A 25,366-nucleotide genomic window follows, 5' to 3' on the forward strand; every position below is an offset into this window, starting at 1 on the left:
AATAAAGATTCTTATAAGTCACAAATTCACTTTATAGACAGTGAGTTCAGATTACATATTAGAGTTATACTGATCCACAGCCTCAGTGTTTTTTGTTGTTTTTTAATGAGCTAGTCAGGGGCCAGGCACAGATCTCTAGTGAAGTTAACAGTGAGCATTTTCCATTTTTGGATTCATGGGTTTGATCTCTTTATTCATGGATCTTGTCACTAGCACCTGTGCTTTAGTTTATTTCTATGACCAACCAGGTAGTAACTGAAATCCTGCTGTTCTACCTATGCTAGGTGACATGGGGTAGGCAAAAGACGTATAGGATTTGGCTTTTGCCTGCTATAATCTGATAGCACACTTGAGCAGACAGGACCTGTGTGACTGCAACATACCATAGAATATCAAAGTGCATAGTACAGACATTTAGAAGAGAATTTAGATTTAAACATGTGTCAACAATACACAATAAGTGCACAATAAGTAAAAAGGGAGATTCTTATTCCTTATTTGGAGATCGCATTATCCACCTTTTTCAGCTTTTATCTGAAAGTACTATTTATGTATTTATTTGCTTTCTTACATTTTTGTCTGTCTACCCATATGAATGTAAATTTCATGAGCTGCTCAGGTTTGCTATGAGGAGAACACCTTGTAAACAAATAGTTACATGTTTGTGGGATAAACGATATATGAAAGGGGTATTCTTTGTGCTATTGAAACATGGGCGAGCCTGTGGCCTGGCCTCAGAGTACAGAAAGAACTTTCTAGAAGAGCTAACGTTTGCCCTGTGCAGGAAAACCTCAAGCATACATTTACTGAAGTGGGTAGATGGATCAAAAGGAGTGCATATTTAACATTTTGTTAGATATTGCTAACTTGCTACATTGTGTTTTGAAGAAAGAGTAGGAGTTTATCTGGCAGAGAAAGGTACAAGAAGGATGCTATTCTAGGTGAAGGGAACAGCAGGGGTGAAGACATGGCGTGTACAAACAATTGTGCAGTTTGGTGGGATGTGTGGTGGGGAATGGCCAGACACAGGACTGTAAAAGAATTTAGGGCCAAGTTAAGACTTGGGTGCGCTAAAGGCAGTAGGGGCAGATCTCTCAGTGGAAGTAATTTTCATCAAACTTTAAAATGTGAATACGATGTGAGGTAAAGATGAGGAGGGACCTGGATTCATTTCTGTGGATTGTATCTTACCTTTCCCCCCCTTATTTCCTGGATGCCTGCCTTACCTTCCCACCATTTATTGAGTACCTGTTACATGCCAGTCACTATTCTAGGCACTGAAGACAACGAGGCAAAGTTCTGCTTTCATGGAACTTGCATTCTAGCGGAGGAGATACAGAATGAACAGGTGAAAGAAGGAGAGGAAGGAAAGAAGGAAATCCAGATGATGCCATGGAGGAAATTGTGAAGTGAAGTTCGAGTGCAGGGTGAGAGGAGGGGAGGGTGGCTCAGACGGCCTGGAGGGCAGATGTGGCACTTACCTCCTGCCACAGCCCTGCCCTGCCGCAGATGGTTGCAGCCTCACTGATCGGCCAGGATATGATTTCTCTCCTCTCTGAACTCACCTTCTGATCTCATGATACCATCTCTTGCTGCCTTCTACTTTTCATTTTTCATCTCCTGTTCCTTGTAAACTCCTTGAGGACAGGCTGAGCTTTTTCATGTTTGATCCCACACTAGAGCACAGTGCCTTGAAGCACAGAACTCTAATTTTAAAACCATTGCCGAGAAACTTAGCAAATTACATTTGTGTTTTTTTTCTCTTCTCTTGATTTTCAGGTCGTTGCATGAAACATGGTCACTGTTGCATCCTTTTGCTCCAGCTGAGTCGAGCCCACCTGCGTCTTCAATCTTTGCGTTGACAGCTACATTGTTCCACTCTCCAAAAGACGAAGGACCTCTCAGATTGTGCTCCTTACCTCATAATGAGAATTAGCAGCAGGCCTGGATGGATTCGTAAGCAATGTGAGCCTGCTCTCCTGCAAATGTCTTTAATAATAGATGATGAGAAAGGCAGAAGGTGCGATATATTCATTTCTTTATTATAGAATGTCCCTGTGGGTTTTCAGTGCCTAAATTTAAACTAAAAAAGAAAGAAAGCTATAATTTTGGGCACTTTGTTTGCAAGGAAACACTTTCAGTGTGGAGTGCAATAATGGCTCTTTTGGTTTCAGATGGATTTCCAGAGTTTATGGAGGCAACTTGTTTCTTGGTTTAATTGGAGATATTTTTAGTAAGGGTGATGTGAGATTATTTGTGACCAGTTGATTTAAGCAGGAAATGGATTATTATTAGAAATACGGGTTAGATCCATCTTGAAACCTTCAGAAAATTATAACTCTAGGCCTTTGTAGGAGAAGTTATTTTTTTCTAATATGGCAGTAAAGATGTGGTGGTACCAGCTTTTAGAAACGTGGGGTGTTAGAACTGGAAAAAGCATTGCTGATCCAGCCTCTTCATCCAGTAGATGTGAAAATGAGATCCAGAGCCATAAAAGGACTTACTGAGGATCACTTGTCCCAGGCAGTGATTGAGGCATGCTGACAACTTAGGTCTTTTAACTTGTGCACATTTCCCTCCATCTTTGATATGTGATAAGTAAAAGAGCTTGCTGGACTGTAAGATGTTATACACATGTGAACTGCTATCATCCCATCATCTCAGCGTGCTGCCTCTTATCCTGATTTGACCACTGTGGGCCTTAGCTTACTTGTGTATAAAATAGGTGACCTTAGTTGATATCCCAGTTCTCTTCTATGCCTAGAATTCCATTCTTTCATGACTCTTTTTTTAAGAAAATAGAGATTGTGATTGGGAGAACCTTGGAATTCACCAAGAACCTCTAGACTTTTGTCTCCATTGACTCTTCTTCTGCAGTCTCACCTCTTGCCACATCATGCCTATCTCATTCCCTGACCTACTGGCTGAACTAAAAGTACAGCTCCCCAAATGTCCCAGGTTTTCTCATTATCTCAGACCATCTGCACATGATGTGCCCTCTGCTGTCTCTGCCCTGCTGACTCCTGTTTGTTCTTTAAGGCTCGGTTTGAGCATCAGCTTCTCAGGAAGCCTTTCCTGATGTCCTCTTATAAGCTTCTCCGGAACCCAGTGCTTCCTGTAGTAACTGTCTACTTAGATCTCTCATTCTCTCTCCTTCCAACCTGTGAACTCTTTGGTCTGAATACCAGTGTCTGCACTGTGTCTGGAATATAGGAGAGGCTCAATAATTGTTTGTTTTTAATAATACATAGATAGATTGCTGATTGGTTTTCTCCAGGAGATGATGAGCAGTTTCACACTAATGCCCATGTCTTGTTTTTTAGCAGAGTTTGATTTCTGGGCACTGGATGGTGGGCACAGCCCATCTGTGTCTTGGATGGAATAATGAGGGTATTACGATTCTTTTTCCATGAGCCACCTCTGAACATTGCCCCTGTGAAGTCCTTTGGTGCCATTTGTTGGTGGAAGAAGCTCAAGGTGAATGACTTCTGAACCTTCATCACTGAGGATAGCATGAAGCTAGTCACTTGCCATCTGGCATGGCCTAAACCCATGTTTCATGGAGGGGGCTCCGGAAAGATACGTTGCAGACCCAAAAAATGAATGGCTCCTTGTGAGTTTACAAGATCTAGTGTACATTAGCAGTCTCTTTAGAATTCTGAGGAGATAGGTGTAAGGCTTCTCTCTGCAGCTGGAGGATGGGGAAAGGTCAGCCCTTCTCCAAAATTCTGAGATTTCTCCATCTGAGTTTGCTGAGTTGCTTCTAAAGTATGTTAACTCAGGCTGCTGCTAATTGCTGCTAGTTACTGGTAAATTGCTGGCAGTAGCAAGTGGCTGTCCTGGAAGAAGCAAAGGCATATCTTAAGACAGCAGGAGTGGGGATAGAACACTGTAAATGGCACTAAGGTGCCAGAAGACCCAGAAGCCTAGTCCTAGGCAGCCCAACAGGCCCATTAGCAGGGAAGCCCAGAAGGAAAAGCCCAAGGCCACTGAGATTATGGGAATGGTGTGATTCTGGGAGGATAGGGGATTCTGGTATGTTAATTTTCACACAATGAATGAAAGCTGGCCACTAAGCTTGAGGAAAGTTGTTTCTCAACACCTTAGTGTGTCTGAATTCTGAAGGAATCTAGAATCAAATAAGATAAATAATACCAGATGGAAATAAGGAAATTCCAGATTGTGAAAATTAATGGAGGATATGTACACAACATGCAATATAAAAGTAATTCCAGACTGTTGAGATTACTTAATTGTTGGCTTTCTCCTCCTCTCTCCAGCATAGTTGTGAGGGAAGCTTTTCCCCTTCATCTCTTCTCTTCTAGGCTGGGGTGGGGATGTGGATGTGGGCAGTCCTTTCTATTAACAGAGGGAGAGAGAGAGAGAGAGAAGACAAATGAACATTGCTAACCCAGAATTCAAGCAGTGAGGTTCTTCTACCCTATCTGTACCCTATCTAAATGTGTTAAATTACCCTGATCACTTTTCTTTCTCTCTGTGTGTTATAAATGGATTTTTAACAAACCATTCCACGACTTCCTCATAGTATTTTTGGCATTTTTGGTAGCCTGAAATGGCATCAAGATAATTTTCTATAGGACACTGGTAGATATTGGCTATCAGAACCTCAGTGGGACCCTTGACAATTGTGCATGAGATCCTTGTGGGCAGAGATAAGCTGGGAGGTACTATAAACAAAGAGACTTCTGTTTGCTGTTGGAGCAGTAATCTGTGACTGGTGCTCCAGGTAGGAGGTTTCTGGTCATGCTCCATCTCTATGGTCTGTTCTGGTGATTGGGTGAAGACACACAGGATAAGCTAATCAAATTTAAAGATGTGGTAAATATTGAAAGGTTTTCATGTTGGAGAGAGATTTTATCTGTTCTGATTCTGAGTTGAGTTGTGGGAAATCAATTCCATTTTGGGCCCAATGATGGGATGTAATGGGGAGGGGCAGTGTGGGGACTGGTCATGGACTAGAACAAGGTGCTGTCGAGTCCACAGAACTCTGAGTGAGGTGAGGTGGGGAAGAATGAGAACACGGCTCAGTCCCAAAAGGTGTGTATGGCAGAAAGGAGGTAAGAAAACAAGTCCCAGATGAGGAGTTCCACAGAGCAGGTGAACAAAACCCAAGGTACCCTAGTAGAGAGGATCAGTGATTTCCCTGGAGAATATGAAGGAAACTGTTAACCCCTAGCATACTGGGAACCAGATCTTTCTAGTATTTAGGGTCTTCTATGCCTGTGATAAGTCAGCCTGGCCCACTACATACTATTCATAGATATAGGGAGTATGGATACCCCAAACCTGTTCCAGCAGTCACTAGAGATTCTGCCCTCATACTGTTCCTAATCAGTTCCCTTCCTGATTCCTTCAAATGCTGAATCACTGTGATGTGAACCTTTGGGCTGAGATTTTGAAACTTGGCTTTTCTAAAGAAGTGTTTTTCAAAATTGTTTGACCTTGACCCTCAGTAATATATATTTTCACATCACAATCCAACATACATACATTAACATATACATAGATATGAAACCAAACCAAGAGTTTCATGAAACTAACCCTTATCACATTAGATGAACTCGAATGTAGTCCATTCCATTTCACTTAAAAAACTGCTAATCACAGCACAGTAAATTGATGTGCATCCCACTAATAGGTTGTGACCCATAGTTGGGAAAAAAATAGTGTTAAAAGATTCAGGCTTGACTTTTGCTCTTTTTGCTGTGAGGCTACTGTGCGGCCTTGGGTAGCAACCTCTGACCTTTATCTCATGGAACCCAATCCCTGACACCAGCCAAATGCCTAAATTTCTTCCTCACAGATGACCACAGATGAATGGGAACTTGCTAGGGAACCCAAACACTTATGACCCAAATAGTTTGCATGTATTTCTTCATGTGATTCTCTTAATCATCTATCCATTTGAATATTTTTTATTTTTCAAATTTTTTTCATTTATTTATTTATTTTTAATATTAAATTTATTGTCACATTGGTTTCCATACACCACCCAGTGCTCATCCCAACAGGTGCCCTCCTCAATGCCCATCACCCGCCCTTCCTTACCTCCCACCCCCCATCAACCCTCAGTTTATTCTCAGTTTTTAAGAGTCTCTTATGGTTTGGCTCTCTCCCTCTCTAACTTTTTTTTTTTTTTTACCTTCCCCTCCCCCATGGTCTTCTGTTAAGTTTCTCAGGATCCACATGAGAGTGAAAACATATGGTATCTGTCTTTCTCTGTATGACTTATTTCATTTAGCATAACACTCCAGTTCCATCCATGTTGCTACAAAAGACCATATTTCATTCTTTCTCATTGCCAAGTAGTATTCCATTGTGTATATAAACCACAACTTCTTTATCCATTTGTCAGTTGATGGACATTTAGTAAGTGTAGGGAACCCAAACACGACCCAAATAATTTGCATATATTTCTTCCTGTGATTCTCTTAATCATCTTATCCATTTGAATATCTTAATTCTTCTTTCACAAATGAGGAAAATGAGGAGCAAAGATATTGTGTGATTCATCAGTGGTTACAAAGGTAATAAGTGGGATAATTGGGACCCATGATTGTTCAACTATAGTTTCATAATGTGCCTCTCCTTGTACCAATGAGACTCATACCCACTAATCTCTCTTATAGAGCAACTCTGGAGCTTGAATTCCCTTTCTATTCCCTCCTGAACCTCAAACCCTCTCTTTGCTATATATGCCACTGGAGTAACTCAAGAATGAAGATTTTATGTAGCAAATTTTTTTTGTCTTGTACACATATGTTTGGTGACTGTCTTCAGTCCTGTGGGTAACGGTATATATAGCCTTGTCTTATCCTGACAAGTATTTCCTAAGCAATATTTTGACTAATGCAAAAGGTGGCATCACAGAAGCAGCTGTCTGTTATGTTGTCTCCAATGACATATGCCAATCTTCCTCCTTATATTAGGAACAGGAGGTATATATGATTTATATCCTCAAGCCATGCCTCTCCAACAGGTGAAGTCTCAGTTGTTAGTATTTGACACATCCTTTATAAAGCCTAATGTAAGTACAGCAGAATGTGAATGGTAAAATGGCAGACAAACCAGGATCTGGTAAAATTACTTATTATCCTATATCTTCTTTTTTGTTTTAATGTTTTTATTGATTTTTGAGAGAGAGAGACAGACAGACAGACACAGTGTGAACTGGGGCGGAACAGAGAGAGAGGGAGACACAGAATCTGAAGTAGGCTCCAGGCTCTGATTTGTCAGCACAGAGCCGCATGTGGGGCCCAAACTCATGAACTGTGAGATCATGACCTGAGCTGAAGTTGGAAGCTTAACTGACTGAGCCACCCAGGTGCCCCCCTATATCTTCTTTATGGATGAAATAAATGTGCCAATACATGGAATATGGAGAGATCTAGAATTTTAGAGCTTCAATGATTTATATTCAAATTTGGGGTCAATGTCTTTGTGCTTTAAGGATATGTGGTGGTTGGGAATGGTTTTATTGCTAAAAAGGACATGAATAAGTAGACAAGATTGTAGAATTATTTCAAGAGAATGGAAGCTTGGTCACTTAGAAAAAGACAACCTTTTTTTCTAATAGAATGAATAGACATTTATTATAGACAATTTTGAAACAAAAAAATATAAAGTAGAAAATAGTATACCCTTAACACCCAAAGTTGAAATAAATGTGCCAATACATTTATTTCACTTCAGTCTTTTTTTCAGTTAGTCAGAGAAAGACACGTATCATATGACTTCACTCATATGTGGAATTTAAGATACAGAATAGATGAACATAAGGGAAGGGAAGCAAAAATAATATAAAAACAGGGAAGGGGCAAAACATAAGGGACTGGTTTTTTAGAGAGAGAGGGAGCAACTGAGGGTTGCTGGAGGGGTTTTGGGTTGGGGGGATGGGCTAACTGGACAAGGGGCATTGAGGACGGCACTTGTTGGGATGAACACAGGGTGTTATATGTAGAGAATGAATCATTGGATTCTACTCCTGAAATTACCATTGCACTATATGCTAACTAACTTGGATATAAATTTCAAAAAATAAAAAAATAAAAAATAAATAAAAATAAAAAATATATACACATATGTTTGCAAAATTGGATCAAACTCATCATTATACTGAAATATAGTTCTGTATCTCTGCTTTTTAAAAAAATATTAACATTGTGTAAAGAACTTTCCCCTATGCCACTATATATTCTTTGGAAATAAATATTTTAAAATTTGTTCCTTCTTGGACATTCTGGCTTCTTTTTAGGGTACTGAAAGTATAGTCAATATTGCTATGCTTTTACACACAAAATTGTGAAATCCCTACCTATAGGAAAAGCAATATGAGAAGCTGGAAAACGTTAAAAGCATAAACAGTTCATGTAAAAGCAGTGTTAACATTAACATTGCCTGCTTCCTGTGGTTTGACTTAGGGCTCTATAGGTACACTGTTTTGTTTTGCTTTTTGACAGCATAGGTATTTGTTTACTGTACATATATTTGACTTTGTGCAGCACACTTCCTCTAAAACCTTTCCTTCTGTTCTCTGATTGGAATGCTACCCAAGTACCCTCAGTGATTGATGCTAGCTGATGATGCTGATCAATTAAACTATTGGTGTCAACTTTAGAAAGTGCATCTTTCATTAATTAGCATTTGTTGACTAATAGATTTCTCTTTAAATGTCATATTTCCATAGTAAGATGTGTAAGTAAGATATAAAATGTTTCAATAAATTACTCTTTTTAAGAAAGTTTATTTCATAAAAAAGGAAATTTCCCCTACCTTTTCCTATACTGTATTACCATCCGCCTTATAACTCAGTGAAGCAGACACAATAGAAATCACCCTGGCCTGGGCTTAGTCTTTGGCATCCTAAAGACTGACACTCATGCTCTGGATCCCAGGACCGCCTGTGGTGGCTGCCTTTTAATTGTTTACTATGCCTGGAGACTTTTGTGCTTCTGTTTCCACCTAGTATTCCCCATAGAGATCTGATTTTCTCTCTGTGTTATGCTATTAATCTAACCATAGCACAGTGATTTTCAAACTATGTTCCACAAAGTACGAAGGCAGAGATCTCCCAAGCTACTACAAGTTTGTTGACTATGCTAGTCCTGGACCTTAATTCTAGAGATTCTGATGTAGTAAGTCTGGTATGGGGTCCACATTTTGAGAACCACATTTTGAGGGGACTAGGTCGTGGTAGGCAGATGAGTGGGCTTTAACAATCCTTCCCTATTTTCTACCAGGATATAAGTTTTTTAAAAAGCCTGAAAACAGCCTTTGTAAAGAATGCTGTGTTTATCCCACCCTAATATGACTTTCAGAAACTCAAAGAGACTTGAAGAAGTGACTCTATAACACACGGTAGTTACCAGCTGCTCCACTTCTGGAAAAACTGTAAAATGCTTTGTCCAATACTTCTTTCTTCCCCCCGTTCTTTATTTCTCAATGGTTGAATTCTCTGTGATGTGTAGGGGGATGCTAATGGGTATTTTCATGAAATGATTGATTAAAAAATTTTGGAGACACTCTCCCACTCTTGCATGAAAGGGGTATCAGAAGCCTTCCCCCTCACATATGGGGTTGGTACCTGAGACTTGAATACAATAATTGTGTTCCTACAATTTAGAAGATTCTGGTCACTTGAGGCTGATTGAGAGATTAACTGAATTTTGCCTCTAGAATTCATATGTTACTGGAAAAAAAATACAAGGTATGGTTAGAGCATTGAGGAAGACAGAGCCTGGGGCTTCATCCAGCTAGAAAACAGGTTGCTTTCTTGCTATCTGCTATTAGATGCTTGTATTTTTATCAGAAGGTAATCTGAAAACTTTATCTATAACCTGCCAGAAATTAAAGGATTTATTAACAAGCTGATACAAAAGTACTTTCATATAAGAACATTTATATTATCAAGATTACAATTGATCAATCTTTTGAATTATTAAAATGAATCATTTCACATTACAAGAAAACCCCTTTTTGTCTTAAAGATAAACCAAATTTTCTGATAATAATCAGAATAAATAAAGGTTCAATTTAAACTTTATGATAACTAGTATATATTTATCTAACAATAAATATATTTATCTGATAATGAGTATATTTATATGACAGTGTAATGGCTAGCTGGTGCTTTGTCTTTTCAAAACATCCATGCCAATAGTCCTTCAGTTCTTTTAAGTGTTCTTTATTAAACAGCTAAGCAAGAAGCACTTAGCACTTCTGGGAAGATGGAATAGACATACTTTCCCCTATTTCTTTGGTTAAATATAATACAAACCCTGGACAGTATATAGAAAACGCACATAAGATTATGAAAGGTAGAAGGAAGAAGGCAGAACAGTTAGGAACCTTAGTACTCAAGGACAGCATAATGGTAAATTACCTGGGTCTTCTTTTTGTCTCATAAGTCTCATACTTGGAGCTTGATAAGCCAGTAACCTAGAAACACCAAATGCAGACAAAGAAATCTCCAGTAGAAGCTTGCCGTCTGTAGCCAGAAGACTAGGAGAGGGACAGTTTAGGAAGACAGAAAATTCTTATTATTTATTTAAGAAGAAAAGTTTTAGATAACAATTGCTCTACTCTAGTCAAACATCACAGAAAAACTATGGCCCTACCTTAACCCATACTGGAAAAGACTCTGACCTTTTTCACATTTTAACAAGGAAACCCCTTTGCTGGAGTGCTGTCAGAGGAGACCTAGTGGAGAGTTAGGACTTTCATCACTCCTCAGTGGTAAGGAGACCACCTCCCTGCCCCCATGGTATCAGTAGAGGTATAAATTATCTATATATAATGTAATACCTCGGGCAACCACTAAAAAACTCTATAACACTAAAAAATGTTTAAGACAGTCAAGAAAACAAATGGAAAAAGAAGAACAAAGAGAAACAAAAGATATAATGGCAGCTTTAAGCCACAACATATCAATAATTACATTAAATGTCAATGGTTTAAATATACCAACTATAAGTCAGAGATTGACAGAGTATATTAAAAAATAGCCCAACTATATGATGTCTGTAAGAAACTCATTTCAAATATAATAAAATAGAAACATTGAAATTAAAAAGATGTATTATGCAGACATTAACCAAAATAAATCAGGAGTGGCTATACTCATGTCACATAAAGTAGAAAGAAAAGAAAATATGGATCAGAAAGGAACATTATGTAATTACAAAAGGTCAGTCTCCCAAGAAAAGATAGTAATCCTAAAAGGGTATGCACTATATGACAATAGAGCTGTAAAATATGTGATATAAAAATTGATAGAACTATAAGGAGAAATTGTCAAATCCACAATTATAGTTGGAGATTTCAGGACTCCTCTATCAATGTTGATAGAATAACTAAATAGAAAAATTAGCAAGAATATAGAAGAATTCAACATCATCATCCAAGAAAATCTAATTGACATTTATAGAAAGCTTTGCCCAACCACTGCAGTATATACATTCTTTCCAAGTGTCCATGGAACATATACCAAAATAGAACATATTTTAGGCCATTAAACAAACCTCAACAAATTTAAGAGAATAGAAGTCATAAGTATGTGCTCTGTACACACAATGGAATTATCTAGAAATCATTAGCAGAGGAATGACAGCAAAATTTTCAAGCATTTGGAAATTAAGCAGTGCAATTCTAAGTAATCCATGGGTCAAAGATTATATTGAAGTAAAAAGAAATTGAATTGATGAAAATGAAGGTGGAACATAATAAAAATTTGTGGGGCATAGCTAAAATAGTACTTAAAGGGAAATTTATAGCACTTAATGCTTTCTTTTATTAGAAAAGAGGAAAAGCATCTCAAAAAATTAAAAATAGAGCTACCTTATCACCCAGCAATTGTACTACTGGGTATTTATCCAGAGGACACAAAAATGCTAATTTGAAGGGGCACATGCACCCCAATGTTTATAGCAGCACTGTCAACAATAGCCAAATTATGGAAAGAGCCCAAATGTCCATTGACTGATGAAAGGATAAAGAAGAAGAAGATGTGTGTGTGTGTGTGTGTGTGTGTGTGTGTGTATCTATATGTATATAAGTATACATATATATGTATGTATACGACATCTTCATATATATATGTATACATATATATGTATATATACACACACACACGAAGGAATATTACTTGGTGATAAAAAAGAATGAAATCTTGCCATTTGCAACAACATGGATGGAACTAGAGTGTATTATGCTAAGGGAAATAAGTCAGAGAAAGATACCAAATGATTTCACTCATGTGGAATTTAAGAAACAAAAGAGATGAACATAGGGGAAGGGAAGGAAAAATAAGATACAAACAGAGAGGGAGGCAAACCTTAAGAGATTCTTGAATACAGAGAACAAACTAATGGTTGCTGGAGGGGTGTTGGATGGGGGGATGTTGGCTAAATGGATGATAGGCATTAAGGAAGGCACTTGTTGGGATGAGCACTGGGTGCTATATGTAAGGGATGAATCACTAAATTCTGCTCCTGAAACCATTATTACAGTATATGTTAACTAACTTGGATTTAAATAAAATGAAAAACAAACTAAAATAAAATACTAACAATGATTCTAAGGAAAAAAAAAGAGGAAAAGTCTCAAATCAACAATATAAGTTCTCAACCTCATGAACCCAGAAAAAAAGCAAAATAAGTCCAAAGCAAGCATAGGGAGTGGGTAACAAAGATAAGAATAGAGAAATCAATGAGATTAAAAACAAAAGAAGAGAAAACTAATGGAACAAAAAGTTAAAATTGACAAATGTCCAGCAAGATTAATAAAGAAAAAACAGAAGATGCAAATTACCAAGAGCAGGAATGAAACAAAAAATATTTTTTTAATTTTTTACATTTTACTTATTGTATTTATTTATTTTGAGAGATATAGACAGAGGGAGAGAGTGAGCAGGGGAGAGGCAGAGAGAGGGAAAGAGAAAATCCCAAGCAGGCTCCATGCTGTCAGCGCAGAGCCAGATGTGGGGCTCCATCTCACGAATTGTGAGATCATGACCTGAGCCAAAATCAAGAGTTGGTATGCTTAACTGACTGAGCCACCCAGGTGCCCTGAAACAAGAAATATTACTAAAGGTCCTGCAAAAATTAAAAGGATAATAAAGGACTAATAACAAGTCTACATACATACATTTGACAATTTAGGTGAAATAGACCAATTCCTTGAAAAATACAAACTACCACAACTCACCCAATATGAAATAGACAAGGCCCAATATGAAAGTCCCTATAACTATTCAGGAATTTTAATTCATAATTAATAACCTCCTAAAATAAATCTCCAGATCCAGAAGTTTTCACTAGAGAATACTAACAAGTGTTTAAAGAATTAATGCCAATTCTACAAATCTTTTCAAAAATAGAAGGGAACACTTCCAATTTATTTTGTGAAGCCAATATACCTGCTACTAAAATCAGACAAAGATTGTGCAAAAAAGAAAAAGAAAACTATGGACCTATTTGCACTATGAATATAGACATAAAAGTCTTAATAGAATGTTGGAAGGAGAATTTGGCATTCCATAAAAACAGTTATGCACCACAACCAAATGGGGCTTATTCTAGTTATTCAAGACTGGTTTAATATTTGAAAATCATATAATGTAATCCACCATATTTAACAAGCTAATGAAGAAAAATCACATGATCATATCAGTAGATGCAAATAAAAAAAAACTCAACATAAATTTTTTTTTTTTTTTAAATTTCAGAGTGTGCAAGCAGGAGAGAGGGGCAGAGGGAGAGAGAGAATCCCAAGCAGGATCAGCATGGAGCCTGATGTGGGGCTTGATCCCACAATCCTGGGACCACGACCTGAACCCAAATCAAGACTCAGACGCTTAACAGACTGAGCCACCCAGATGCCCCCCAAATCAACATTTTTTTAAATTAACAAAAGCCCTCTCAGAAAAAACAGTACTAGTGAGGAATTCCTCAGCTTGATAAAATGAATCTACAAAATCCTAAAGCCAACATCAAAGTTAATAGTGAAAGACTGTATGCTTTCCCCCTAAACGTGGGAAAAAGGCAAGGATATGAGCTCTCACCACTCTTATTTAGCATAGTGTTGTAAATTCTAGCTAGTGCAAAAAGCAAGAAAAGGAAATAAAAGGCATACATATTGGAAATGAAGAAATGATATATCTCTTTGTAGATGACATAATTGTCTATATGAAAAATCCTGAAATCCGCCAAAAAAAGACTCCTTCAAAAGACATGCTTAGATAAATGGGCTGTGGCACAGAGAGAACTAAAATTCCTAGGGGATGTATTAGAGTGTCTGGGTCCTTTGGGTCCTTCGGGTTCTGCCTGGTTGCCTAACCTCCAAATCCAATAGCAGTTCCAGGGGTTTCTTTAACTGTGAAGTGACTACCTGGAGTGATCCCTCCTCCATGGAACCCACACCTTCATGGGCTCTTGAATCCTTCCTTGGGATTTAACTAGACATTGGTCCAAATCAAACTGGTAGCATCCATAGCCCCAAATGATGCTGCCCTCTCAGTAACAGTGCATTTCTAACAGGAGATGAATGGTGGTTTTGAGGCAAGGAAAAGTATTTAATGTGTGCTCTCTGCCTGATTGCTTTTGAACCCTGGGGGTCTGGGCTCTTGCTATTTGTCTGGCTGTCCTGATGTTTTAAGCTTCAGGAGTGACGAGTACAATGTACTGGATTGGAAAGGTCAGCCTTGCCAGAAAGAGATTCTGTCCTTGTTAACATCTTGGCTTGATTAATCTCTGCTGTTTCTGTTTTTCCCTGCATTTTTTGTTCACTGAATCTTTGGTTCACCAATTATTTTATTTACTGAAATTTGCAGGGTGGAGACAGAAGAAGAAAAGATTTTTAAACCTCGAATTCTCTCTGTTTGGGGTTCAGCACATGATTTTTTGATTCAGATTGGAGGTATTTGGATAAGGCCAAATTTTAATTTTCTCTTTAGTAGATTATCCTTTTTAATTTATTGCTAAAATTCACTGTAAGTTTGTATGTATCAGGATTGCTTTGTATTGCAGAATTCTTCAGGCATGAGTATGCTTAGTCAATTGTCTTCAGTATCCATAATACACATATAGATATTAAGTCTTTCTTTTTAAGTTTATTTATTTATTTTAAGAGAGACAGAGACAGCATGAGTAGGGGAGGGGCAGAGAGAGAGAATTCTGATGCAGGGCTCAAACTCATAAGGCCATCAGATCATGACCTGAGTGGAAACCAAGGGTCGGACACTTAACTGACTGAGCCACCCAGGCGCTCCAGTATTCATTTTTTTTTTTTTTATTTTTTAATATATGAAATTTACTGTCAAATTGGTTTCCATACTCCAGTATTCATTTTTGATGGTAAAGCTTCCTAGGATGAAGAGTGGCATAGCTGTTCATTGTGGGAAGTTCTGGTTGGTGGAAAATAAACTTCATTTCTGTAACAATAAAACACCAAAGAAAATAACCACCTGTCATACTTATTTATAAACTACAATCCCTTATACGATCTTAAACAATAATGAAAAGAAAAACAGAAATGAGAACTTGCCCCTCCAGAGAGTTAACTTTTTTCACTCTACATTCCCTAGCCGGAAGCCTCAATTTTTTAATCGTGAGTTTTTAAGAAGAGCATCATTTTGCATTTCCTGGACAATATATCATGCAGTGACTCACAGAACTGGGGTGTACAGGGCAGGCACATCAGGTTGCTCTACTGAGAACAAGACGGCATGATGTCACAGAGTCATCTCCGTGTAATGCGTCATCCACACGATATTACCAAGCAGTTCTTGGCTTGAGTCTGAATCTCAGAAGATGCTGCAAAATGCTGGAGGGAAAAAAAACATCTGTCTAATGGGATTGTCTACTTCACACATAAAATAAAAATCATTTTGATCCTTTGGAGGTACCTTTATTCCCAAAGGATCCCAATGTACTCGGCTCCTGCCCCAGGAGTATTAGTCATACATCTCTGAAACATCATCTCCTCTGTGCTAGAAAAGACAGGCCCCCTCTGAGGCAGCCTTCTCTGCAACAGGTTTTATTTTGAATGGGATATTAAATAGTATTTCTAAATAAATGATGGGTAATTATATGGTGGCAAAATACAGTTTCCCCTGTTGGAATTTGAACAAGACCTTTTGGTTAATAATACTCCTTTTCTTAGAGGACTGTATGGTTTAAGAGGAAAGTCCCTTCTTTATTGCAGAGAACACAGTGTGAGTTCATAGGGACTTGGATGGGATGAAAAGGTCAGAGGAAACAGGTGAGAACAGTTGAAGGAAAAGTAGACAGTAGTCAGTAACTCGGAGAGGAAATCAACCAGTAGGTTTAAATGGATGAGAAAGCTATTAGGTCATTGCCTATAGGAAAATAATGTGTCAAGTGTTTCAGAAATGTTTGTTAGAATTGAATTGGCCATCAAATGACAAAGTACAATTTCCTTTTGAAGCTCTTAAATGTCCAGCTTCTTGAATATGGAGAGTCTTTAAAAGACCATCTGCTACATCTTTTGCATTCAGGTTAAATTTAAAAGCATCTCAGCAAGATGAGTATCTACCCTACCTAAAAAACAGTTCCTGGGAAAGAATACCAGAGAACAAAAGTTAACATATTATCTAACCTAAATTCCTCAGGTTTCAACTAAAACCAGGCTCTCCTTGTTCTTTGTTAAATGAAAAGTAGCTTCTCGCTGTGTGAAAGCCATTCCTACATTTGAAAGATATTATTGTGTGGCTCTTTGCTAAACTCTAATTCCATTTCCTTAAAGGTTTTTCTGTTTGTTTCTTAATTCTGACTGTGAAAATTAATAAGAGGTTCTGATACTGAATGGGAAAGCACTTGAAACCTGCCAGAACTTCACTTATTTAAAGCACTATTATCATTATTATTATTATAACTATTATTATTACTATTATTGTTATTATTTTATTATTTTGCATTCATTCTAAAGAATCCACAGAGCCCTTCATAGAGAATATGACTGAGAGCTGAAGAACTTGACCGGATATGAAGGAGCCAGTGTAATCTTTGAATTTTCTTGTCTGTGTAACATAAGAATCAGAGACATGTTGTAAACTAACTATAGGAAATGTAGCACAAAACCAACTTTGATTGAATTGGGCTCTCAATTTTTGACAGGTGGCACCTGCAAAGTGCATCAGACACAGCATCATTGGAGACTCTTGCCAACACCAGTTCTCCTGGTCCAGTCACCAGTTGTGACGTTTCAACATGGCTGCTCCTGTTTTCCTCCCAGCGCTGGTACCAAATGGCTGTCCCACAGGTACGCTTTCCGGCAGTGGTTAGGATCAACTCCTCATGGAACAAGCGCCATCACTCCATGGGTTCAGGTTTGCCAGGGTAATGTTCCAGAGGCTGTTGATTTCCTCCTTTGTAATTTGTCTGTGATCCACATAAGTTGCACTAGGTGGCTGGTAGTGTCTGGCTTTGGCTTCTTTCTCTTGTGTGTAAATAACTGTGTTAAAGGTGACACCACATGTTAATTTGGCCAATTTTAAAACTAATTAAAAGAGTACAGTTATTTGTCCAAAAAACATATAGTCATAACAAATTTAAAAAGCCCAGTGACTAAATATGATAAAATATAATTTTTACTAATTTAAACTCACTTCAGTTTCTACTAGGGCTAATCCTGATTATAAGAAAATATTTAAAAACCATTCAACAAATTGCTTGAAGCATCCTTTGGTACCATGTACTATGCTAGGCATTGGGGTTGCAGTAATGAATAAGATAAAGTTGAAATTTGTCCCCAGAGAGATGATAGTATGCAGGAATGCAGTCTTTTTTAGGGATTGGAAACCTTCTCTGGAATTGCAGCTCTTTAAGGATGTGTATGGTGCCTGGGGTCTGACTGTAGTTCCCAAGAGTTTCAGAGCAGAAAGTGTGCTAAAACCCTTGTAAGTAGGAGAGGAGTCAAAAATTAAAAATGGACCAGGTGAAGGCAGGCTTCCAATGGTCTGCTTCTAGTTCTCAGAAGATAAGTGTTGTGTGATCCTTTGTTTCCCTGTAATAAAGCAAAGGAGAGAAAGGAAAAATGTGGGGTCATATCCACAGCATAAAGTCTCATGATTTCTTTTTTTTCCAGAGGGCACTTGCCCTAGTAGCTTCTAAGTCACTTCAGCTTTCCCTCATCTTTCATTGGATGACCGGCTTAGTTTCATATAGTGATTTTCTTACCTACTTTTTTCTGATTCCATGTAATTTTTAGTGTCCTCTGAGGCCACTTACTTATATTTTAAAATAAGTATCTATTATAAAATATGTTCATTAAAAAATGTACATGTTCATTAGATTTGGAAAACACAGGTATATAGAAAAAAGGAAAGAAGTCTATACTCCCACTACCTAAACATACCCACCATATGTGTTGCGGTGAACTATGTGCCAGACTATATTTTAAAATGTGAAATCATAACATATATTATGCATTCTTTGGTTCCCTTTGTCATTTGACTTAGCATTTCATCTTAAGCCTTTTCCATAGTATAACATTCTTTTCAGAATCCTTGTTTTAATTATGTCAGTATTCCATTGAGTGAAGTCACCTTATTTTAACTATGTTCTCTCATATATAGACTTCCAGTTTTTCATTACAAACAATGCTAAAGTGAATATTGCTGTGCACATTATTTTAATCTAAAGCTAAGAAGATATCAGTTTATATAAAAACTAATTCATCAAGGGGCACCTGGGTGGCTCAGTTGGTTAAGTGTCCGACTTTGGCTCAGGTCATGATCTTGTGGTTTGTGAGTTTGAGCCCCAGGTTGGACTCTGTGCAGACACCTCAGAGCCTGGAGCCTGCTTCAGATTCTGTGTCTCCCCTCTCTCTGCCCCTCCCATGCTCCTGCTCTGCCTCTCTCTGTCTCTCAATAATAAATAAACATTAAAAAAATTAAAAAAAAACCTCATTCATCAAATGGTTTTGAATAAGACATAAGGCTTTAAAACAGAACTCTAAACTTTCCAAATACCTACTGTAAGCTTCTCTCTGGTCCCCCTCTCTTTTCTATGAGGGGGGAAGTCTTGCTGCTCCTATAGGTTTCTCCTTTCTCCCATCAACTATGTCATTTCCCCAATCCAATCTTGCCTGAATTCAGCCCTTGACAGTCAGGTTTTTGAATGACCAGACCATCTTTCTGGAATGGTTCAATCAGACTGTGTGTTGCTGCCTCTAAGTGAAGCATAAACTTTGGCAACTGTCTGATAAATTTGCCTCAAGCTTCCTAGAAAAAATTTAGGTCTGAAATATCTAGTTTGGTTGGTGTCAGAGACGTTGTAATTTAGTGATAATTGATGTTTTGTCAGGGGAGGGGGCCAGGACCTCTCTTTGGCACAGTGTGGAGGAATGGAGTGAGATGACTGGCAGGAATAGTGGGCATGGAAGCGCCAAGAGATGTAGCTTGGAAGGGGGGGACAGCCTGGGAGAAGGTCGATGAGGGAAGGCTCGGTAATTAGTCATCTGAAGTCAGCTTGCAGCATGGCCATGAATGACAAATTTAGACATGCTCACATGCTTGGTTGAATGTCTTGTTGAGGATCTGAATTGGAAAAAGAATCTCATGCAGCATATTATCTGTTTTGGTTGATATTTCCTAAGATGCTCAATTGGAACCTTAAAGATTTGGGGGGCCAATCTCATGTTTTAGAGCTATACAATGGCATATAATTAATATGATACGTTGAAATGGAAAGTAAGATATACATGATTTAGATAATTTTGTCATTTGATTATAAGTTTTGAGCTTGACGGTTTAGGCAACAACCAAGACCAATGAGTAAGAGGATGTGAAACATCACTGCCATCTCATCTACCCGTGACTATCCAGGACTTCTTCCTATGTACCATAGCACCACACACAGGAACTGCTTCAGGTTCAGGAGGCAAGAACAGGGTGTGTGTGTGTGTGTGTGTGTGTGTGAGTGTGTGTGTGTGTGGTGCATGTTACTCTGGTCTGAGCACCTAGAGGCCAGACCCTCCTGGGCAGAATCTTAGAATGGGTCATTACTACTGTTCTATGTGCCCACATGCTGATTGATGGGTGTGACTCTGTAGACCTGTGTACCCAACTATCATTGGAGCTTCCTTGGAGGTATCTGGATTTGGTCAAGGGTATTGCTTGGCCCCATGTAAATTGTCACTTTTACCAGTCATGGCCTCCTATGTCTTCTCTTACCCATCTGCATGATCTCCTTGCTTAGAAAGAAGTGGGCAGTAGTTGGATACCAAAGAGACTGATTTTCAAGTACCAAACAATTTCAACTCCTTACTTTCTTGAGGTTATGCTAGGGCCCTGGAAAACATGTGAAATTGTATCCTACCTGCCATGTTGGGTATACAGCTTTTCCTCCCACAGCTTCTGCTTCAAGCAGGGAATCACACTACTGACCTGCTCTGTGACTGTGTGGGAGGAAACTCTATTGCTTTCTACATACACAGCTCTTATGTTACACAGAGACCAAGAAATAAAAGGGGGTTGAAGTGAGGTGCAGGCTCAGTTATACACATGTGTATAATTGCAGTTTTCTTTGCAGTACTTCTTCCCATTAGGATTTAATTGCTCAGAGATAATTGAGTCATATACAGGTTATGAGGGCCTTATAAAGGGAGACTGGATCACCCCACCAACAGCTGTTGTTATTCCTGAGGCATCTTCTTTATCCTGACTCTGTACAGTGGGGAATAAATGAATGATGTTATGTTTTGGTGCTGATAGAATATAAAGAATCCGGGATATTATTCATGGTGCCTAATAAATTGTCTTAGAGAACTGCCAAAAGCTGTAATGTTCACTCAGTTCAATTTTAGTGAGGAATTAAGGCACTCTACTAGGGTACATTCTAGTTTAGCTGCTTTCATGAGCCAAACTGACCAGAATTGACTCAATTCTCCTCTTTACTTAGCATATGAAATCTCAGCCATGTAGCTACCCTGAACCAGATATCACTTCTCACCAAGCCATTCCCAAATGTTACCCCAAAATGGATTCTGTGTAACTCTGAGGAAGAATTACTGATGATTGGAATTAGACCATGGGCCGATGAAGGTCCAATGTAAGATGGGGAGAACTCATTTGAGAAATGCAGCTGAGATGGGTGGATGACTGTGATGTCACACACCTTGGAGAGGAATAGCTGCTGCTGGCTTTTTGTTTGGGTTTGTGTTTTTATAAGGGAGGAGGAGTGGTGTCGGAAGCAGCAGTAGTAAGTAGGAAAGGAAGAATGTCCACCTGTCTTCATGGTGTGTGGGAAGCAAGTGAATGAGCAGCCTCCACTGAGAGGCCTTCAAGTAAGATGATATCATTACTCATTCAGTAAATAGGTGTTGAGCACATCCAAGTGCTGGGTAAGCAATATGTCTGTGCACTCGTGATCTGGGGAGGTAAATGTGGTATAGTACCGAAATTGATGCTCTTCCGATCCAGCTTTCATTCAAGTCAAGGAGGATCAGTCAGGCAGAAGCAGATCTCCATGGAGTCTGAGGGTGTCCAGTAATTCATTTACAATGGACAGGAATCTAGACCAGGAGGGAAAGTGTTAGAGAAAGGGAGCAGTGTGGGTCTAGGTGAGGGAACCCAGCAGGTCCCTCTCTTGTCACTGTTACTTACACAGCTGCTTCCAGCTTCTTTTTTCCACACACTGGCTTGCTCTGCTCCTCAGAAATTGGCTGAAAATGGCTCTCCTCAAGGCCCTTGGACATTGTCTGCTCAAGGGACCAGCCCAGATTAAAACTGGACACTCTTAGCCCCAATTCCAAATATCCAGCTCTGGCCCAACACAGGTCACCTGTAGCCAGGAGGGTAGGGCGCAGAGTACAAATATGCCTGAATGTCTAGCTTGGCAGAGGATGTTTTCTGGGGAAGGGAGACTGTTGAGAACTTGGTGAAGAGCCTAAAGGGTATCTTCTCTGGACCACTTTTCAAGGTTGCGGAGGATGTTGGGTGTGAGTCCTCTGGTGTAGAGTTTGTGCAAGGGTGGCTGCCACAGTTGGGTTCACTGGCACATTGTCTAACAACTCCAAAGGCGGAAAAATGCCAAAACAGTCTCCAGTCTAATTAGATTAACCTTAATAAAGAGACAGCTTACTCCACTGCTGTAGTATTATAAGGAATCTACATTGGGTTTCCATTTCCTGAGCGGTCGTTGTTAATTGGCAGCATGGTTTTGTTTGTAAAGAAAATGTAGTGTATCTTTAATCCAGATGAAAAATGCATATACATCTAAATGACAAAGTAGCAGTTTACAAATTTCTCTCAACCTGTGGGAAGCTAAGCTTCATATCCGTGCAGTTCTCATCTTGCTGCACAGGAGACCTCTTTGCTTCTTAGGCATGCTCTTTGTGCATCCAAGGCAATCCATCAGAGCTGGTACAGCTGCTGGTGTCCCTGAGCTACTGGGCCTGTATCACTCTTCATTTCCTGGTGCTGACGGCAAGATCAGCCCTGTTATTGATGATGTCAGGCTTGGCCTTTGGTGTCTGATGGATGGAACCTTGGCCTGGGTTTATGGATTATATTTTTAGTGGGAGACAGTCAAAACTCAAAGAATTTGAGTGGATCCTTGGCTTGGCACTCCCTGCTTGGACAGACCTGCTAACAAGATGAGAGGGATCCATTTTTAGAGCAGATGGAAGAGACCTCTCAGAGGCAGAGAGAATAAACCAAGCTTTATCCCTAAATTCATTTACTCCATTCATTTATTAATTTGTGTTTTCAGTATGATATTGCTCACTTGATGCACAGTAATGACACAGTGATCTGGCTCCTACCCTCAGGGAGCTTTCTGTCTGGTAACAAGCAATTTCCATCAGCATGAGTGCTTCAGTAGGGAGCAGAGGTGTTAGGAGAGAACTTAGAAGTGTCTGACCTGCACATGGGGGGAGCTCAGAGGGCTCCAGGAGGAGGTGGTAAGTAGAGATGTGAATGACAAGCAGCTGTCAGCTGGTAAGGCGGGCATGGAGGTAATGTTCTGGGTACAGGCACAACTACTTTGTAGACAGGAGAGCAAGATGTGTTAGGACATATATGGAAGCTCAGGAGCATGGGCACGGGGTGGCTTGAGGTTAGGGTAGGAGCCACATTGTGCAGGCCAAGATGCTGGGACTTCCTCCCAAAGAGAATGTAAGCCACTGAAAGGCTTTAAGCAAAGGAGATGCAAGCTCTTCTCCTCCTTTAGTGCCTCCAGCTTCTCCTGCAGGGTCAACAATGCTTTAATTAAGTGTTATGATTCCAGTGTGGTAAATGTTCCCGGGCCCATAACTATTTTATCCACATGCATGAATTAAAAGTGAATTAAAAAAAATGTCTGTTTGGTCCTGTCCACTGGGGTCAGCTGAGGCCATGTCTCAGCTTCCTCTCTTTATGTACCCAGTTCCTGCAAACCTTTGGGACTCAAACCCTGGACTGCTGTCCAGTCTGGCATCTTGCCTTGGTGGGAGGATTGACTTCTGTAGGAGCCCATGACATATGTTTGCCTTTACTCGCCTGGTGGGAGCTGGGTTACTTTCCTTGTGAGGCATATAGGAACCTGTGTCATTTCTGCATAGTCTGTAGAAAGTGTGGGGACAGGAGCCTGTGGGGACAGCTGTTCCATTGCGGCAGTGCAAGTATCCCCACAGGGTCCAATATGCTGGAGGTTTACTTTGGTACAGGGAAGTTATTTTCATCTCTTTGGAGCTGCTTCATTCTCTGCTTCCACACAGTCTCCTTGCCTCATCCCACCATGTGCGTCAACAACTGGGGGTGGCAGGGGTGGAGGAGACAATTGAGGGAGATTCCAGTTATGTCAGTAAGATCAGTTTATGTGCTCTGCTGGAAGTCCAAGAGGACAGAGTTAAGTTTTGTTCCATTCAAAGTTTTATTTTTGACTGTGTTCTGAAGACCTGAAGGTGTAAAAGGTGAGTTAGCAAGAATATGGGCCCAGGAATTGAACACACCCAGGCTGGCCTGCTGGCTCTGCCACCTACTGACCATATGTGCATTTGGCAAATAAGCCATCAGTTTCTTTTCTAATAGAGTGAGTACAAAGGTTCAGAGAGTTGCTGTGAGGGCTTTTCTTTTCCAGTTGTATTGAGATATAATTGACATACAATATTGTGTAAGTTGAAAGTGTACCATGTGATGATCAGATCAGTAAAAGATAGGACAAGAACCATATGATCCTCTCAATAGATGCAGAGAAAGCATTTGACAAAATACAGCATCCTTTCTTGATAAAAACCCTCAAGAAAGTAGAGATAGAAGGAGCATACCTCAATATCATGAAAGCCATGTATGAACGACCAAACGCTAATATCATCCTCAATGGGAAAAAACTGAGAGCTTTCCCCCTAAGGTCAGGAACAAGACAGGGATGTCCACTCTCACCACTGTTATTCAGCATACTATTGGAAGTCCTAGCCTCAGCAATCAGACAACACAAAGGAATAAAAAGCATCCAAATCAGCCAGGAGGAGGTCAAACTTTCACTCTTCACAGATGACATGATACTCTATATGGAAAACCCTAAAGATTCCACCAACAAACTGCTGGAACTGATTCATGAATTCAGCAAAGTTGCAGGATATAAAAATCAATGCACAGTAATCGGTTGTATTCCTATACACCAACAATGAAGCGACGGAAAGAGAAATCAAGGAATCAATCCCATTTACAGTTGCACAAAAAAACCGTAAAATACCTAGGAATAAATCTAACCAAAGAGGTGAAAAATCTATACACTGAAAACTATAGAAAGCTTATGAAAGAAATTGAAGAAGACACAAAAAATGGAAAAAGATTCCATGCTCCTGGATAGGAAGAAAAAATACTGTTAAAATATCGATACTAACCAAAGAAATCTACATATTCAATGTAATCCCTATCAAAATAACACCAGCTTTCTTCACAGAACTAGAAAATTTGTATGGAACCAGAAAAGACCCCGAATAGCCAAAGCGATCTTGAAAAAGGAAACCAGAGCAGGAGGCATCACAATCCCAGACTTCAAGCTATACTATAAAGCTGTAATCATCAAGACAGTATGGTCCTGGCACAAGAACAGACACTCAGATCAATGGAACAGAATAGAGAACCCAGAAATGGACCCACAAATGTATGGCCAGCTAATCTCTGACAAAGCAGGAAAGAATATCCAATGGAATAAAGACAGTCTCTTCAGCAAGTGGTGCTGGGAAAACTGGACAGCGACATGCAGAATGAGCCTGGACTACTTTCTTACACCATACACAAAAATAAACTCAAAATGGATGAAAGACCTAAATGTAAGACAGGAAGCCATCAAAATCCTCGAGGAGAAAGCAGGCAAAAACCTCTTTGATCTTGGCCACAGCA

At 39.3% G+C, this 25,366-nt stretch overlaps 1 protein-coding gene across 5 annotated transcripts in view; it reads left to right on the forward strand.

The window, feature by feature from the left end:
• Positions 1-25,366, forward strand: part of CRH (corticotropin releasing hormone) — a 324,530-nt gene that overhangs the window by 193,892 nt on the left and 105,272 nt on the right. For 3 of the 5 annotated variants that reach the window (XM_049633316.1, XM_049633320.1, XM_049633322.1), the window contains 2 exons: positions 1,780-2,020; positions 17,154-17,298. The gene's annotated coding sequence lies outside the window, so the exon portion shown is untranslated. Of the gene's footprint in view, positions 1-1,352; positions 1,428-1,779; positions 2,021-17,153; positions 17,299-25,366 lie in introns of those variants that run through there. The other 2 variants (XM_049633321.1, XM_049633317.1) reach the window with 2 other exon arrangements.

Source organism: Panthera uncia, chromosome F2 (assembly GCF_023721935.1).
Source record: "Panthera uncia isolate 11264 chromosome F2, Puncia_PCG_1.0, whole genome shotgun sequence".
NCBI lineage: Eukaryota > Metazoa > Chordata > Mammalia > Carnivora > Felidae > Panthera > Panthera uncia.